The 6,183-nt window shown below is 37.0% G+C and overlaps 1 pseudogene; it reads left to right on the forward strand.

The window, feature by feature from the left end:
- The first annotated feature begins 499 nt into the window (after nucleotides 1-499).
- On the forward strand, nucleotides 500-5,621 carry LOC119083432 (annotated as a pseudogene).
- Nucleotides 5,622-6,183: the final 562 nt, after the last annotated feature.

Consider the following 6,183-nt stretch of genomic DNA (forward strand, 5'->3'; position numbering starts at 1 on the left):
CCAAGGATTATAAAGCAAGAGACTATAGTCACATGGGCAAAATATTCTCAGACCATAAAACGAATCGTCATACCTCATACAGAGACTAAATAATCAATACTTTTTATTTTGCGATTAATCCACTTTCCTCTGTAAAAGTGGTCTGCGATCCATCTGTCATTCAACTGTCGTGCTGGAGATTCAATTTTATGGGTTGTCAAAGAACCCTGTTAGACGTCAAGAAAGAGCAATGTCTGAGAGTTAATGTGTCCGGAGCTTTTTTTCATATCCTACATAATGTTTGTTAATGATCTCTTCATTTCACGTCGAAAAAGATTCTACAAAGCAATACCTCTTGGATATGGACCAGACTTAGTCGATCAAAAGTTCCGACAACACTTTCCATAACACACTCTCCCATCGTTACATCAATCCCTCAGATTCTCCCAATAAATTTTTAGTTCTAATGTTTTGAGGTAATCTTTTTACCAAGCCAATAACTCAACACATTTTCCCTCAGCTTATGGTTTCGAGGTGTTCGACCATCGAAATTCCGCCACATCTACGGTCAATCGTCCCGTAAAGAGAGCTGCTACACCGACATCAGTGTTGTTCGCAGCGGGAACGATGGCAATTTCTGTGCAGTCAATCCAATACTGTTGGCTATAGTGGCCGATACAGCGTTCGTTGTAATCCCGTTGAGCCAGGTATGGTTTGACAATCATAAATTCAATGTTCGATAGAGTTAAAGTTTCGTTGTTAGGCTGGTCGAATTGACTTCCAATGCTGCAAAGTTATTGGACACACTGGACAGATTCTCGATTTGAAATGGAATCCATTCAACGATAATCTTATCGCATCAGCGTCCGACGATTGTACTGTAAGTCATTCATTAACGAATATATACGCGGTGTCGTTGATGTTGATGAAAAATAATTCTTTTCTTTGATCAGATTCGAATTTGGGAAATACCAACGGAAGGATTGACTTCCAATTTAACTGAAAGTCTTGTGGAACTTCAAGGTCATATGCGAAAAGTGTTGCAAGTTGAATGGCATCCAACAGCTAACAATGTTTTGATTAGTATTGGTTTCGATCAATCGGTAAGTGAAATTATTATTGTCATTAACATAACTCATCTGTTATCGACTCAGAAACTGCTCCAGACACCGTTTCTTTTATAGCAAATTTAATGTTAAAATAAACGAAGTAATAGAATTTAATCTGTTGATTTCAAATCTTGTACTTCAATTTTGTTAAACATGCATTCTACTATATAAATGACATCAAATTACCCAGAGCTTGTCATTATTTTTGTCGTCGTTATCGATAACAGATGGAGGTCAAAAACCGGCATGCAATTGACGGCTTATGCTACGTTGAGCTGTTTCGTATGATTAATTCCACAAAAATGCTTTGTGCACACAAATTCAAAGGTAAAGACAGCCGTGAATTTACGCCCTTTCAGAATCTGTCACTTTTTTTTGAATTAAAACACTGTTTCGCATCTGGTACAAAAATACTTTGATCGATGGAAGTACATAATTGAGTCGATAATAATACTGGTCATATGCTTGCCGTCTGTAACAAGTTGCCGATATCGAAATGAAGTTGTTTTGAATTCACAAATTTCGTGAACTTGTTTACAGATAATAATCTGGGATGTGTCCAACCAAACCGATCAAATACTTAAAACAATCAATTGCCATAATGATATGATTTATTCGCTGGCGATAAATCGTGATGGGTCACTTCTGGCCACTACTAGCAAAGATCGTAAGTTAAGGATTATAGAACCACGAACTGCAATCGTTGTTTCGGTAAGTGGTAATGAATTCATTCTTTTCCATGTCAGTTTGACTTACCCAATCAAAATGAATCCGTTTCAGGAAGGAACATGTCACTTGAGTTCGAAATGTTCGAAGGTAACATTTTTGGATAATGGCAAGGTGTTAACGACAGGATTTTCTCGACATTCCGATCGACAATATGCTATCTGGGATCAGCATGACCTAAAGAAACCGTTAGCATTGGAGGTGATGGACAGTTCGAGTGGTGTTGTGACTCCTTACTTTGATTATGATACGAAAGTCGTAAGTTGAAGCTCTTCAATTTCTTGATGTAAATGTCAGAATTGCTGAACTGTATTGTCATTTAATGATTTAGCTCTATCTCGCTGGAAAGGGCGATGGGAACATAAGGTATTACGAGATTGTCGAGGAACAACCATACATCTATTACTTGAATCAATTTCTGTCGGGACAGCCACAAGTAAGACAAAATTTTCCTGAATCTCCTCTCGCTTCTCTCTTAACTAATTTGTTTTCGAATCAATAGAAAGCACTCGGTTTCATGCCCAAGCGCGGCTTGAATACCAATCAATGCGAAGTGTTCCGTTTCTATAAGCTACACGCAACTGGTAACATATGTGAGCCAATATCAATGATTGTGCCAGGAAGTCAACTCTTTTTCAAAGTAAATTTTAGAATTGAGTCTGGTCAATCATCTGGTGTGTCATTTTTGGTTTATTTCTAGCCGATTTGTATCCAGACACCGTGTCCGACATTCCAGCAACGAATGCTCAAGAATGGTTATCGGGACGTAATGCCCAGCCCATTATGATGTCTATGCAAACTGGTAATTTTCGATTTTGTTTTTTTTCTCGATGAAATCTTTTGCATTCACACACCACTCGTCCCTTTTGATCCAGGTAAAAGCATTATGTTGAAAAACAACAAGCAGCAAAAACATGACAACAAGCAATCGACGAACGATTCCAATTACAATAACAACCTGAAGCAAGTACATAACGGAAACAATGGGAACAACGAGAACGATAACCAGAAATACGACAACAATTCCAAGAAATTCGCATTTCTGGCACAACAAACCATTCCGGACTATCGCCGCAACAGATTAATGATAAAAATCAGAAAACGTCGACCAATCAAAGCACCAAATTTCATCAGCTACAGGCGATATTCGGCCATCAAGGTGCTAATATCAAAGACATCGCTAATTTGCAGAATAATCTGATAAGCTCGACAAACAGTTCGTTGGAGAATCTGAATTTGATCAATTCGGAAAATGAGGTGAGTGTCTCTCATATGTACTGTTCGAAGAACAAACGGTTTGAATCTAAGTGTCTCTAGTAATCGAAAGTTATGCTGGTGAGGATATTTTCATCCTAATGCCTTGCCACCAGACTGTTTCCCTTTATTCTGTCATCCAGTGTCGAAAGTCTTATTTATCATTTTGCAATTTGATCTAAAACACAACTGCTAGCTATCCAGTGGCGCCTTTAATGCATATTCTATCCCAAAGTGAAAGGCGGCACTGCCGCACATTTCCATTCTAAATTTTTGTAATCCACTCAAAATGTTTCACATTTCTAATGAGCTATATAAAAAAGCTTAAGGCCAGGTTATGCGTCCTGACATATGTGCGATATATCGGACCATAAGCTGACCTTAAGGCCAGGTTATGCGTCCTGACATATGTGCGATATATCGGACCATAAGCTGACCTTAAGGCCAGGTTATGCGTCCTGACATATGTGCGATATATCGGACCATAAGCTGACCTTAAGGCCAGGTTATGCGTCCTGACATATGTGCGATATATCGGACCATAAGCTGACCTTAAGGCCAGGTTATGCGTCCTGACATATGTGCGATATATCGGACCATAAGCTGACCTTTAGCATGCTAAGCAGCTACTACTTACTAAATTGATTTAATATTTGCAACCTTCGATTTAATATTTTGGAACTTGAAAGCTTGGAAATAATTGTGGCATAAAGTATCCTCTACAAGCTCCGGATTTTTTCAAAGCTTTTTGACGCTAGGTCAGCTCTATACCTTCGAAGGCTCACAGTTCAAGATATAGCTAGCAATCGCCAAATCGAAAGTCTTCTCCAATAAAAATGCTGAATCGACATCGACATTCACTTAAAGTGTCGCTTAATGTTAAATACAAGAAATCTCTTACTTCATTCGTTTCATGCAGTTCACGGTGACAGAGGTCATTTTCGTGGTTTTATTTATGTCGATAAAGTCAGACATTTCAAAATGGTGTACATCGACCTTCGGGCATGGAAATAATGCGGTATCCTCGTAACGTAGTTAGATATTATTTCCATGCCGATGCGTCCCAATGTTCTATATCTGTTGTATAACCTTGACACTCACATTGCAATTTCCTTATCGTTTCCAGTTACGCAAAGCATTCACCCTGCAAACGGAGGAGATAAAAAACCTGAAAAATCAACTGTCCAGCTCGGAACAACGTGTTAAAGAGTTGGAGGCCGAGCTACATCGATTACAGTTGCAGCTGAATAGGAAGTAGACAGAACTGAATTGCTGATGCAGAGTTGTATTATGATGGCATGGCTTAGGCTTTTTCCCGGCTATATAAAATGTAAAATGTTAAATTTACAGTGATTTTTGCGACATGACAATATTTACGTAATGTCATTCATCATCAATTTAGCCAAAATAAAAGAGAAAAAATCGAGCGTTTGTCGTAGTAGACAAAATTAATTTTCTTTTTCGTTCAATCGAACGGACCGATTTGTTTTCCGCTCGTAATTGGGTTAAATCAATTTTTGTTTTATTGTGATTGTAAGTACTTTTCTTTCTCAATGTTCTTTTTGTTCGTCTCTAGTTTAATGATTTGTTTGTTTTTAAAATAGTTAAAAAATTTTCATTGTTATTATATTGCTAATATCGGTAGGATAAAGTGAAGAGACAAATTCGAGCGTCTAGTGAAATCTGTATGCAGATGAAGATGAAAATGTTACAGGTTCAATACATCGGTAGTAAACTCGTAAGCGAATATGAATTGTGAATGGTCCGAATTTAATATTTTAGTTAGATTAAGTTCTGATCGTAGAAAACAGTGGGTGAGAAGAGGATATGTTGTATGAATAGAGGAAACGCACAACACTTTGATGTGCGTGAAAGAGGATAATCCTCAATTCTTTGTTGGTTTCAAATATCTTTGTAGCTATCAATGAACGCAATGCTTCAAAGAGCCTTTTAATGCTTTCGCTTAATTTATTAGATTAAGATGAATACTGAAGTGTTGAGCCTTCTGTTTAATGATGATTGGAGTGTTATTGCTAACCATTTAGGTCGTCCAATCATTTTCGGAACAGAACAAACAAAATTATCGAAATGGATTGACTCATCAGTGAATTGTGGAACACACTTTCTTGATTTTCACGAAACTCCTTTGATTCGTATCTGGTTGAGGAAATGAATGGAAAGAGAAATTTATTGATTGATGAGTGAGACACGACGCGAGTTCTGGAATGACGGCATTTCTTTAACGGCCAAGGTGTCGTTGCATTACTATTACTTCTTTTGTTTAAATTATCGTTTGGTGGTAAATCTTTTCTTCATTAGGTTTACCAAACGTTTTGCAAAAGAAGTAGCCAGAGATCTTAGTCTTCTAGTCGTTTTCGATAACAGATGAGTAATCGTTTCTAAAAGATTAAAGATCCGAATGAAAGAAATTTCCGTTCATAGAACATTGCAAATGAATTCCCCTTTTCAATTTGTTTATTGAAAATAACAAACGATCCATCCATCTAATGCTTGGAATTATTTGATGCCTGATTCGACCCAAAACGTGAATGTGTTAATGACGTCAAAACCCAGAAATACTTTATCTGAAAGAAAATTTTTTAAATACAGTCGATCATGGCCGAAATTTACTGAACAGAGCATAATCCAACGCTCCAACACCCTCTGAAAAAGTATTATTTATTCTAAATGATGAAATCGATTAGTTCGTAGCGCGTTTTTTTTATTTAACCTTTTTTTGTACCAACTTTGCTGATGCTGTCGGCTTTAAATTAACAAAATTTTAACACTGTTCCACTCGTGACGTTTTGACCTTCTTGCAAATGGCAAGCATTCCACCAGTACCAGATCTGTTACTGTTGAATTTTCCGCAGATTGATAAAATCTTTTACTTCATTAGTATTAACATTTTGCCCAGCTAATATTTATCGCTTTATTTCTGTCGATTCCGTCGCATTTAACAGATGACTGGTCGTTTGCAAGAGGTTGCTTTTTACCATAATTATGTGATTGTAATAATGTAAAAGGAAAGAAAGAAATGAAAATTTCGAAAATGAAAGATGAAAAATGCACAACCACAAAAACACAAGAGAAAATATCAAATACAAAACAAAAA

This window comes from Bradysia coprophila, unplaced genomic scaffold (genome assembly GCF_014529535.1).
Source record: "Bradysia coprophila strain Holo2 unplaced genomic scaffold, BU_Bcop_v1 contig_646, whole genome shotgun sequence".
In the NCBI taxonomy this organism is placed as follows: Eukaryota; Metazoa; Arthropoda; class Insecta; order Diptera; family Sciaridae; genus Bradysia; species Bradysia coprophila.